Genomic DNA, 13,273 nt, shown 5'->3' on the forward strand with positions numbered 1-13,273 from the left:
AATTATCTGAAACCGGGACTTCCGGGTTGGACCCATCGTTTAATGGTGGATTCCCTTCGAGCTCCGGAGGGAATCAGCTCTGCAGAGACCGGGTCTTACCGCTGCGGCGACACGGCGACCCTTAAAATCACAGGCGTAGAAGCCTGTGAGCATAGTGACTCGGCAGGCACCATTTGCGCCCCCCCCAATCCGGGAAGGAGCCTTTTTAAAGGCTTCGGAACGGAGACGGGGTGCGGCGCGGTGCTGAGAGTACTCCATCTGCGGAGTGAAGCCGCGAGCCATTATCGGAGAGCGCTGACTTTTTCCTTGGAACATTCGGACTTTAAAACAGCAACCCGTGAGTAATACGGAAATTGGAATCTTAAAGAAAAAATTTGCGGGTCAGGAATGAGCGGGGAAGGGTTAAAAAAGGAAGTCCGCCCCCCTCTTTGTAAACAATTTAAAGCAAAGGACCTGCTAGCTAAGGTCGAGAGAATCTTTTTTTTTTTTTTTTTTAGTAAAAGACTTTAATTTTACGGTTTTGACATTATAAGAATTTTTGCTGGAGGATTAAAAGATTAATTTTGGGAGCTGAAGTTTCACCACCCCCCCCCCCGGACCCGGGAATGTCCCACGAGAGAGCCTGTTGATGAAAGACTGGAAAGTTTGACAGCTGTCAAATTAGCTGTCGAGACGGAAAAGGAGAACCTAGTTTCTGTTGCTTCTGTTGGTTAATTTGTAATAATTTGTTGAAAATAAGGAAGGGCTGATACAAAATAACCTGACTTTTGGACTTGAGCTGAAAGGAATACTAAGGAACAAATCCCCCTAGAGGGGTTTAGTGACATTACAGGAATGGCTGGAGGAAGGAAAATTCAGGCTGAATTGGACAGAGCATTTGTTCTCTTGGGAAAGTTACGAGGCCAATCTGATGTTTTGGCTATGAAATGTTACAGCTCTGGATTCAGCAGTAAAGAACATTGTTGAACCTGATAAGGACTTGAAACAAGGAGCCTATCCAATTGAACAAATAGAGAAAACTGAGAGCTTTGACAATATGGAGCAGGTGACAGATGTCCCTGAAGAAAAGGAAGGAGGAGCTGAAACTGTGCAGAAGTTAAAGGAGAGCAACATTTTGAAGCCTGACATGATGACAAAAAAGGAAAATAAAAATCTGATGTGGAGAGCCTGGCCTGAATTGGAGGTGGAAGCTGGAGCCTGGGGGACATTTGGACCTGAAAGGAGTATAAAACAAGATTTGAAGTACCCCATAAGCTTTATCACTAAAAATGGAGGTCTGGCTGGTAGAAATATGGATCCTGTTGGGCCGGAGTTTCTTAGAGATTTGGATCCTGTTGGGCTGGAGCTTCTTCGAGACTTGGAGTTTAACATAAAAGACTATCAAAAAGACCGGCAGAGAGGAACTGAGAGAGAATGAGAGCCTCGGACGTGAGATCTCCAGGCTAAACAGTATATTGAGACTGATGGATTTTTGTTGAGGACTGAAACCGGGAAAAGGGTGGGTGGAGTTTGGGAATCCAAAGGGTATATAAATATAGTTTGTTTTATTTTTATTTTGCTTTGTTATTGGTATGGAAATTGGGAAAGACGTGGAAGGGAAATTTTGATCGACTTTAGGAAATACGTTTTGTTTAAGAAAAATAATGAGGTATAAATATTGTAGGTGTAAATTTGGTTAAGTTAAAATTGATCTTTTTTTAAATGGCTAAAATTAAAGGAAAATAAGGTTCGTAAATATAAATTGAGGAAATGGAAGAAAGAAGAAAAATAAAATAACAATATGTTAGAATAAATTAAATTAAGTTAAAATGGAGAAGTAAATTAAGGATTTGCTGAGCCAATAATTTAAATTGGAATACAATAAGGGGAGGTGTGAGGAGGTCTGAGCAACAAGTTAAAAGAAAATAAGTATTTGAACTTTCAGGTGTTTTTAATTGTTTTTATTTTTAAGTTTTGTATTTTTGTATTTTTTCTTTTTGTTTGTTTATCTTTGTCTTTGTTGTTATATGTGTTGTTCTTTTTTGAAAATGCTAATAAATATTCATTAAAAAAAAGAAAAATCTGAAACCATAAACTTGTTAATGCTTATAAAATAAACTTGTTTATTTGGTTTAATGTTAACAACTGTCTAGATGCAGTGTGTACCTGAGAGAAACGGGTTGGTGGCAGTGGGGAAGCGATCCAGTGGTGGCACAGGGATCAATAGACTGTCAAACGTCCGGGAACCCTGTGTGAACGCCACAAAAGTGTTGGCAGCGGTGGGATAACATCAATACGCCTGTGAGATCCATTGAATACCCTGTGGTGGGATATTTAGATTGTTGCGCCTAGTCACCAAAAAAGCGACAGCAGCAGTGGGATCCAAATCAATATGTTTGAGGCGGGATCAGATAGATACGCCTGTGTTGGGGAAAACAATACACTTGGAGGGGGAAGGGTAAATCTGTGAAGTGATTACCTAGCCTGAGTGTATAGTTGTAAAATACCCAAGGTAAGCCACAAAGCCAAAATAACAAGGAAAAAGAGAGCTCAAAATCTGTTCTGGCAGAGGGTTTAGGCTCGTGGTCAGAGGCAGTAAGCTTGAAGGGTTAGAGAGAAAACCCATAGCAGAACTTTGGGACCAGAGTCTTGAGAGAAGCCTAGCCAGAGGGAACGGTACTGAGAGGAAATTTCTCTTATTTTGTTAATTTACTGACAATTCTCACTCACACATTATGCCGCCCAAAAAGATAAGAAACCCTGTGAGGGAAACAACTTATGAAAGTTCTGAAGGAGAGGAGAATGGAAATCCTCAGAGGGGAGAGCAGTGTTTAGAAAATGTAACTAACATTCAACCTGAGGCAGGAGGTCCAAAATTCTCTGAAGACTTTGTAAAGTGGAAGTTAGAACAAGAATATAAATTGGAATTAGAAAAGATTAGATCTGTACAAGAAATAGAAAGAATTAAAGCTGAAAGTGAGAGCTAAAGATTTAGGGCTTAGCAGGAGAGCCAAAGAATGAGAGCTGAGCAGGAGAGGGAAAGTGAGTGAAAGAATGCAATTTCAGCTGGAGATGAGGAAACTGGAATTAGCAGCTATGGAAAATCAAAATAATAGTAATAACACCATTAGTCAAACTCAAGTGAAGGTAGATTTAAAGCGTTTTCCTGTGTTTAAGGAAAAAGATAGCCCTGAGGCTTTTATTATATCATTTGAAAGAGTTTGTCAAGATTTTCAAGTAAAAGATGAAGATAAGATGAAGATACTTAGAGCCAAAATAAGTGGTGCATTAGCTGAAATCTATGCCCAAATGACTGAGGACCAATCCAAAAATGTTGATATGTTTAAGCAACTAATATATACCAGGTTTGGGATTACCCTAGAACAATTGAGAAAGAAATCTAGAAGTGTGACTAAAGTGAGGGAGGAGACATACGCTCAGTTTGGGGCTAAAATCTCAAACTACCTCACAAAATGCTTAGAACAGGAGAGGGCAGACTCCGTTCCAAAAATCAGAGAAGTGTTTGCTCTGGAACAAATTTATGAAATGATAAACAGCCAATTAAAATATCTTATAAAGGAAAGACACCCTCCAATCACTTCAAGAAGCCGCTAACTTAGCTGACCGAATAAATGAAATAAGGGACCATAGGTTTGATGAACCAAGTTTTGGCGGGGAAGAAGAAGAAGAAGAGTTTGGATTTGATATCCCGCCTTTCACTCCCTTTAAGGAGTCTCAAAGCGGCTAACATTCTCCTTTCCCTTCCTCCCCCACAACAAACACTGTGAGGTGAGTGGGGCTGAGAGACTTCAAAGAAGTGTGACTGGCCCAAGGTCACCCAGCAGCTGCATGTGGAGGAGCAGAGACGCGAACCCGGTTCCCCAGATTACGAGTCCACTGCTCTTAACCACTACACCACACCGGTGTGGGGGACTACCAGAAATAGATTCCAACAGGCAAAGGGAAACCCATCTTCAGAGACAGACAAGGGAAATAGGCCATTGTCAAAAGGGCAAAATGACAAGGCCCAAGCAAACACCAGTCTCACTGAGGAGAAAGAGTGGAAAACAAATTATACAAATCCCAAAGAACCGAAATGCTGGGGATGTGGAAAATTTGGCCACAAAATTTTTAATCGTAGAACTGGAGGGGAAATGTTAGCCCTCCAAAAAAAACATATTGTATCAAAGCAGCTGAGGAGAGCCAAGCTAGTCAGGATAGGCCGAAGCCTGCTGAAGTGGTGGAGGCTAAAGTGGCACATTGCTATGCCATTAAACAAGACAACCTTTTTTGAAAAACGTTGGGGAAATTATTTGGATTGAAGGGAGGAGATTTCTAGGGTTAAAAGATACAGGCTCGCAAGTCACTATTGTCCACCCAGAGATAATCTGTCCCACCAAAATAATTCCAAGGAAAGTTATGCGATTAAAAGGAATTTCAAAGCAGCCTGAGGTATTACCCGTTGCAGAGATCCATGTTAAGTTCCAAGATTGGTCAGGACAGTGGCAGGTTGCTATTTCTGAGGAGATTCCCACCGCTGTGCTGATCGGATGGGATCTCTTAGAGCATGAACAGAATTCTTTTGTAGTTACTCCAAGGGGGTTCAACAGTCACCCGATGCTGAGGGGAATGCTACTGTTGTCAAAGGAGACAAAGCTGAAGAACAGATCTCTGAGGGGAGAAATGAAGCCCTGCTGGTTCCTTTTACAAAAAACCAAAAACCTAGTTTTGCCCAAGAACAGAAAGAGGATGCTGATTTAATTAATTGTTTTGAGGCAACCCAAACAAAGCAGAAAACCTGGTACGACAAAAAGGCCAAGAACTTTTGAACCCAATAGTGAAGTGTTGCTACTGAGACCAACCAAAGGAAATAAAATGCAACTAGCATGGAAGGAACCATACAAAATTGTGTCCAAAATGAGTGATGTAAATTACATAATCCAATAAAGGGAAGAAGGGCGTCAGGTGGTTCGTGTGAACATGTTAAAGCCTTATCTTAGACCAGAAGGCTGCACAGTGTATGCAATACGTGAAGATCCAGACGAAGCCGATGGAACATGCTGGGAAGGGAGAGGGGAGCAATTGTGCAATCTACAAGAAATTAAGATAGCTCCTACATTAACCCTTAATCAGCAGGTGGAGGTTAAACAGATCCTACAAGATTATAAGGAAACTTTCAGTAATACTCCAGGTAGAGCTAAGGGAGTTGTACATCATATCAAAAATGCCGAGCCCATTGCTGTAACCCCCTATAGGATAACAGGAGAATATGTGGGGAAATTAGCAATGAGGTAAGGGAGATCTTGAAGGCAGGGATCATAACCCCTTCGGAAAGCCCCTGGGTAGCATCCAAAGTGTTGTTAGACAATTGAACTGACTGACAATATGGATTTGATTGATATTTGGAGAGTTAAGAACCCCTTAGGAAGAGAGGGAACATTCTTTTCTAGAGCCAAAATGACATGGACAAGAATTGACCAAATATGGATAACTAGAGGAATGGCACCTAAGATTCAAAAAGCGGAAATTTGCCCCAAAACTTGCTCCAACCACAATGCTGTGAAAATGGATATGAAGCAAACACCAACCGGTTCCTTCAGATGGAGGATGAATGACACCTTGTTTAGAGATCAAGAGGTCATTAAGAAGTCCCAAAAAACTTTGAGAGACTATTTTGAGATAAATTTGAATACCAATATTGAAAAAAGAATAATCTGGGACGCAAGTAAAGCAGTCATGAGGGGGTTTCTGATTCAACAGAATGCAATAAAGAAGAGAGCCCAGAATGAGAAAAAAGATAAAATTTTTGAAAAGATAAAAGAGGGTGAAAAGAAATTAAGAGCAAAACCAAAGTCACAAGAGATTCTGAGAGACATAAAGTTATATCAAGTGCAATATATGAAGATGATGAACCAGGAAATTGAATGGAAAATCAAACAAATGAGACAAAGGACATTTGAATCGGCGAATAAATGTGGAAAATTGTTAGCTTGGCAAATGAAAAAAAGACAAAAGCTTAATACAATTACTAACTTAGAAGTGGAAGGAAAGAATATTCAGAATCCAGTGGAAATTAGAAAATGCTTCCAGAGGTATATTAAGCAGTTATATACACAAGGGCCACAGAAAGAACTTGATATAGACCATTTTCTAAAAACAAATGGATTACAAAAAATCTCTCAAGAAAATAAGATAATGCTGAACCAGAAAATTACAGAACAGGGGGTAGAAGGTGCCATTCAGAATATGCAGTTGGGCAAATCTCCAGGGCTGGATGGCCTAACCTCAAAATCTTATAAATCTTTGAAAGACTGGTTAATTCAACCACTAAAGGAGGTTTGTAATGAAATTTTGGAGGGGGAAAAAGCGCCAGAGTCGTGGAAGGAAGCCTACATCACCCTTATACCAAAAACTGAGTCTGAAAAGACACAACTTAAGAACTACCGCCCCATATCCCTGCTCAATGTGGATTACAAAATATTTGTTGATATTTTGGCTAATAGATTAAAAAAAGTATTAGTGGAAGAGATACACAAGGAACAAGCTGGCTTTCTCCCAGGTAGACACTTGTCTGACAACACGAGGAATATAATTAACATTTTGGAGAAATTGCAAGTGAACATCAATACTAAAGCAGTGATAATATTTTATAGCTGTGGAGAAAGCCTTTGACAACATTTCTTGGAATTTTATGAAGAAAAATCTTCAGGGGATGGGGGTTGGTCAAGGGTTTGAAAATGGTATAAGTGCAATCTATTCAGAACAAAGGCTAAGCTATTGGTTAATAATGTGATGACAGAGGACTTTAAGATAGAGAAAGAGACACGACAACGTTGCCCAATTTCCCCATTGCTTTTTATTTCGGTCCTGGAGGTTTTGCTAAATATGATTAGAAGAGACCAGCTTGAAAAGCTTTTGCAGATGACTTAGTTTTGACGTTACAGGAGCCAGAATCTAGTACGAAAAGAGTATTAGAATTGATTCAAGAATTTGGTCATGTGGCAGGATTCAGGTTGAACAAATCAAAAACTAAAGTTCTTGAGAAAAATTTAACACCAATTGAGAAAGAGGTTTCAGAAGGAGACGGATTTAACAATAGTTAAAAAAGTAAAATTCCTGGGGGTTAATATGACGGCTAAGAATGTGAACCTATTTAAAGATAACTATGAGAAATGTTGGACAGAAGTGAAAAAAGATTTAGAAATATGGTCAAATCTGAAGCTTTCCTTGTTGGGTCAAATTGCAGCTATAAAGATGAATGTATTGCCAAGAATGCTGTTTCTGTTTCAATCATTGCAAATTGTGGACAAAATGGACTGTTTCAAGAAGTGGCAGAAAGATATCTCTAGACTTGTCTGGCAGGGCAAGAAGCCCAGAATAAAATTCAAAATATTAACTGATGCAAAGGAAAGAGGCGGATTTGCCCTGCCAGACCTTAAACTTTATTATGAATCAGCAGCATTTTGCTGGCTGAAAGATTGGCTGCTTCTTGAGAACACAGACATTTTGGACTTAGAATGTTTCAATAATGTTTTCAGGTGGCATGCATATTTGTGGTACGACAAGGTTAAAGCACATAAAGCATTTAAAAACCATATTGTCAGGAAAGCATTGTTTAACGTCTGGATGAGATATAAAGACTTGTTGGAAAATAAAACTCCAAGGTGGTTGTCACCAATGGAAGCAAAGGCTTTGAAAAAACTCAATATGGAGGCCAAATGGCCGAAATATTGGGAAATTTTGGAACAAGGAGACAAATTGAAATTGCAAAGCTTCAAGAAGCTAAAAGATAAAGTGCGAGACTGGCTTCATTATTTTCAAATAAGAGAGGCTTATAATTTGGATAAAAAAATTGGCTTCCAGGTGGAAAAATCAAAATTGGAAACAGAACTGTTAGATCCCAAAACTAAGATACTTTCAAGAATGTATAACTTGCTGTTAAAATGGAACACGCAGGATGAGATGGTTAAATCTGCCATGATCAAATGGGCACAAGATATAGGACATAACATTATGTTTGCTGGCTGGGAACGGTTGTGGACCACCGGTATGAAATTTACGGCATGTAATGCCTTAAGAGAGAATATTATGAAAATGATATACAGGTGGTACATGACTCCAGTCAAGCTTGCAAAAATCTATCATTTGCCCGATAACAAGTGTTGGAAATGTAAGGAAAACGAAGGTACATTCTTTCACCTTTGGTGGACGTGTCCAAGGATTAAGGCTTTCTGGGAGATTATATATAATGAAATGAAAAAGGTATTTAAATATACCTTTCTGAAGAAACCAGAGGCCTTTCTCCTGGGCATAGTTGGCCAATTGGTGCCAAAGAAGGACAGAACTTTCTTTATGTACGCAACAACAGCAGCAAGAATACTTATTGCAAAGTACTGGAACACACAAGATTTACCCACCCTGGAAGAGTGGCAGATGAAGGTGATGGACTATATGGAATTGGCGGAAATGACTGGCAGAATCCGAGACCTGGGAGAAGAGTTGGTGGAAGAAGATTGGAAGAAATTTAAAGACTACCTGCAGAAATACTGTAAAATTAATGAATGTTAAATTGATGTTGGATTGAAAATAAGTGGTATTAGCAACAAAGTTAAAACGAATATGCAAAAACTGGAGTGATAATGGATGAAAATATTTAGTTATAATGTGTTAAGATATAGGGTTAAGATAAACAAAAGAGGCTAAGGATTTGCTGAACTGATTATGTAAACGGGAATACAAAAAGGGGAGGCGAGAGGAGATCAAGGAAAGTGGCAAATGACCCAAAAGATATAAAAAGTGGATTTGTTTTTTAACTTTTTTTTTCTTTCACTGATGTGTTTTTATTTTATTTTTTTGCTCTATGTATTGTTGTATTTTTATTTTTTGTATTTTTTTCTTTGTTCTTATATGTTCTCCTTTTTTATTCTGTAAACTTTTGTTTATTTTTTGTAAAACCTTAATAAATATCTTTTTTAAAAAAACAAAGTGTTGTTAGACAAACCTGAGGGATCTATCCGATTTTGCCTGGATTATAGGAAGCTGAACCATGTCACTAAAGCAGATGCATATCCAATGCCACATTTAGATGACCTGATCGAAGCTATAGGCCTGTGTCATTACATCACCTGCCTATACTTAACAAAGGGATACTATCAAGTAAAAATGGACCCTAGGAACCAGGGGGAAACTGTGTTTAGAAGTCGCTTAGGGCAGTTTGAGTTTAAAGAATGTGCCAGCCACTTTTCAACGACTGGTGGACAAAATCCTGAACGGATTACGAGGGTTCACAGTTGCTTATTTAGACGATATTGCTGTGTACAGTCCAACTCGGGATAAACACAAAGAGCACTTCGGGATAGTGCTACAGCGAATTAAAGAGGCGGGCTTAACCATCAAAGCTAGCAAATGCCAGATAGGGGGCTCGATTATTCAATACCTGGGACACATGTTGGGAGGAGGAGTGATGAAACCTTTAGAGACAAAGGTAGAAGCCATTTCAAAATGGCCTACCCCTACCTCCAAGAAGAAAGTCAGAGCTTTCCTAGGACTAGCTGGTTATTATCGAAAATTTATTCCAAAATTTAGTGAGTTAGCAGCGCCTTTATCTGACCTAACTCGGAAGAAGGAGCCAGATAAGGTTAAATGGACAGCAGCGTGTCAGCAGGCCTTTGATGCCTTAAAAAGCGCCTTGACGTCAGGACCAGTCCTTGTTGCTCCTAATTATGATCGTGAGTTCACCGTCTTCACCGATGCCTCCAATGCCGGGATCGGGGCCGTACTGTGTCAACAGGGAGAGAAGGACAACCTGCATCCAATCACCTTCATAAGCAAGAAATTACTTCTGAAGGAAAGACATTTTCGACCATCGAGAAGGAATGCCTTGCCAACCTGCGGTTGAAAGTTAACCAGTGCACAGTTATAATTTTTCTGTAGTTAACTGAATACCTAATGTAGCACCCTGCTTGTGGTTAACGCTTAGCTGGAATGAAATATTCAACACAGCAATAGAGAAATTAAAATAATAATTTATTTGTCAGACAAATAAATGAGAGGCACAGTGGTATATGGTTACCAAGCTCTGGCCTGGTCTCCTGCCATTATGGCCAGCACTTATATTTCCTTAACCCAGCCCCCTTGCTCCTCCTGTGGCTGCCTCTGTCCAATCAGCCTGGTTGAAATTCCTATTGGCTGTTTGCTAGAACCAATCACAAAAGATACACCCATTTCCTTTTGCCTTTTATGGGAAACAAAAAGCTATATATTCTTCTATCTGTTGTTGTTGTTGTTGTTGTTGTTTAGTCGTTTAGTCGTGTCCGACTCTTCGTGACCCCATGGACCAGAGAACGCCAGGCACCTCTGTCCTCTACTGCCTCCCGCAGTTTGGTCAAACTCATGCTGGTAGCCTCTATCTATAAATGACAAATAAGTAGTCATATATCTTACCTTTGTCTCAACAAGGAACCTTAATTACCAGCTCACCTCTTGCCCTCCTTGCCCTATTGCCCTCCAAAACAGATGGTTTAATAGTTTTAAATTTTTATCTTAAACAGATGTCAAGGATCTTGAGCTCACATCATCATTGAAAGATCCTCTTTTGGAGCTCTTTAAACAAAGGCCTGACAACCATATGTGTGCTCTAATGATGTTTCCTGCTTGGCAGGGGGGCTGGGCTGATGGCTGACTTAATTTCAGGATAGTTATAACTCTTACAACTATATGAAATAAGAATCTAGCATAAGGATTTAACATTTCTTAGTTTCTAAATCCTTTGCATAATTACATTTAAGCCAATATATTTAATACATTATCATAGGTAGCTTTTTAGAAGAATAAACCTTCTCAAAATAAAAAGGAACAGTTTACAGCCTCAAAATAAAATAGGAAGAAACCTCTTCTTCTATTTACACTCCCCTTCTCCAGCCAAGCCAGCTGCTTTTCCATTTGCTCATGGTTTTATTTTACTATTTACCAACTCTTAATTTAACCACTCTTACAGCCTAATTGTACTCTGCAACATGCAAGGTCAGTGACCTTGCTCTCAGCCTGTAATTCCCTTTTTATGACTTTGAGAATTGTTTTCTGCTATAAATCAGGGGGCCCCCCTGTCCAGGAGGATAAACATCTTGCCAAAGTACTTAGGCAGCTGGTCTTCTGCCTGGCATAAAACATTTGAAAATCTTTAAGCTCATTTTAAAATATAGGCCCTGATCGAAATATAAGCCTTGATAAAAATGCAGGCTATGATTAGATGCCTCATTAAGATATATCAGGTTTTATATATAAATGTACATTTTGCCAGAACAAAGTAATTGATGTACCAATGTTATGTGGGATGTGAAGGGTGTAATAACAGGTTAGTAAATGTTTATTTGCCTTAGATATGTAATGCTGATTGATCAGGAAAATAACTACTGTAATTTTGGCTAGAAAGTAAGGGAAAATGCCTGTACGTGTTACGGAGCGAATGCACTGGACTGGAGCCTAGGCTGCCGTCAGTCAAGCAAAGCGTCTGTCCTCGCTTTGCTTGCTTTAAAGCAACTTACGGAGGAGCCGGGGAGGAGGGAGGGAAGGAGAGCCATGGCAGCAAAGCGGGCAGCAGCCGCTTACACGGGAGGAGGGACAGACGGGAGCCATATCGAGCCGGAAGGAGGCAGGCGGTTAAACGCCAGCAGGCGCTTTTAAAAGCATGCTACTGCAGCCTCAGCTAGCAAAGGTCCGCGCACTCTCCAAACGGAGCAATGAGGCTGGAGAGGGACGGCAGGGCACAGGGGGGGTTGGATCGGGAAGGGAAAAAATTAAGTAACCAGCAGCCAAAAAAAACCCAACCTCAAGCTCTGAGCCACGAGCGAGCATAGTGAAAACCAGGAAGTAAAAAAAAAAGCTGGGGAAGGCACGGGATGAGGGAGAGGGCAAAACTATGCAAATCCCCCGCTGTCTCAGCTGATCTGCTGGGGACAGGAGCTGGAGGTGCTTTTTTACTTCTGCAGCTTGTTTTCAGGCAGGATAGATTTGAGCATTGTCTGGGTCCTAGTGCCCTTACTGCTTTTTTGTGCTCCATTCTATTGCTGCTGGTGGCTGCTTATCACTCAAACTGAACCTGATACCAGTAGCCACGTGTACAAACAAAGTAGAAGGCTGCAAGGAGGAGCACTTTTACACAGCTAATGGCAAATCCCCTGCAATCCAAGTCCTCCTCACTTGCTCAAATCTATTCTGCCTCAAAACAAGGAGCGGAAGGAAAAGGCAGCAAACTGTTAAATGGAAAAAACCCCAGGCACAGGGCAAATACCTTAAGTATACCTTTAAAGCAACAGTGCTCTTTCCCTCCCTCCTCCCCGCTCAGCTCGCCGAAAAGATCCTTCTCCACCCACCCCACGAGTGTTCCTTGTCCCTTGAGTGCTTTTCCTTCCCTCCCCACTTAAAACGTCGTTACAAAGCGCGGATCCACATGGATCCTCAGGATTTTTGCACTGGGTCACCCCAAATTCACCGTCAGATCACATGTCTGTGGCCACAGCATGAACCACAAAAATCATACATCCACTGTTTCGTTTAGAATATTTTCTTCTACTTTTCCTCCTCTAAAAACTATGTGCGTCTTATGGTCAGGTGCGTGCTATAGAGCAAAAAATACGGTAGGTTAAGTTATCCCTCCTGAGTCAATCTTCTTAAGGGGGGAGGTATGTGGCGTTAGTGTGTGACATCATACTGGGTCATAAGGAAAGGGTTAACTAAGTGTAAAATGATTACAAGGCCACCCCCAGGTTTGTTTGTTTTTTTCAAACGCAACCTTTTATTATTCCGCAACTTACCATACAATTTCTCTTTCAATTTGCCCTCTTAAAAAACAAAAAATAAATAAATGCACAAAGGAGGAAAACAAAATACAAGAAAATACAAATGTGGACAGGTCCGATCCTTACGGGCCAAACTTGGGTCCCCAGCAGCTCCCGGACTACAGTTCCCATCATCCCTTCCCATTGGTTTTGCTAGCTAGGGATGACGGGAGTTGTAATCCAAAACCAGCTGGAGACCCAATTGGCTTTAAAGGGAAAGTAGGCTGGCCCTGTGACACCCTCTGCTGGACAAAAGCACTGCCCCAGAATCTGAACCACCCCCAGTACTGCTAACTGGAATTAATAGAGCACAAAACTGAAGTTTGATCGGCACTTCAACCTCTAGGGAGCTTCTAGGCGCTTTCTGCACCACCTAGAGTACCCACAGAATTGTGGGTACTACTGGCAACACACAGAGGAGAACAAATGAAAGACAAACACAAGGGGCAGGGAAAAAC

At 40.6% G+C, this 13,273-nt stretch overlaps 1 long non-coding RNA gene across 1 annotated transcript; it reads left to right on the forward strand.

Moving 5' to 3' along the window:
• The first annotated feature begins 3,908 nt into the window (after positions 1-3,908).
• On the forward strand, positions 3,909-11,371 carry LOC309369429. The gene is made up of 3 exons (XR_014168124.1): positions 3,909-5,338; positions 8,975-9,929; positions 11,241-11,371. It is a non-coding gene; the product is annotated as an uncharacterized lncRNA (long non-coding RNA).
• The last annotated feature ends 1,902 nt before the right edge of the window (positions 11,372-13,273 follow it).

The sequence above is a fragment of the Podarcis melisellensis genome (genome assembly GCF_964234715.1).
Source record: "Podarcis melisellensis genome assembly, chromosome: 4".
In the NCBI taxonomy this organism is placed as follows: domain Eukaryota; kingdom Metazoa; phylum Chordata; class Lepidosauria; order Squamata; family Lacertidae; genus Podarcis; species Podarcis melisellensis.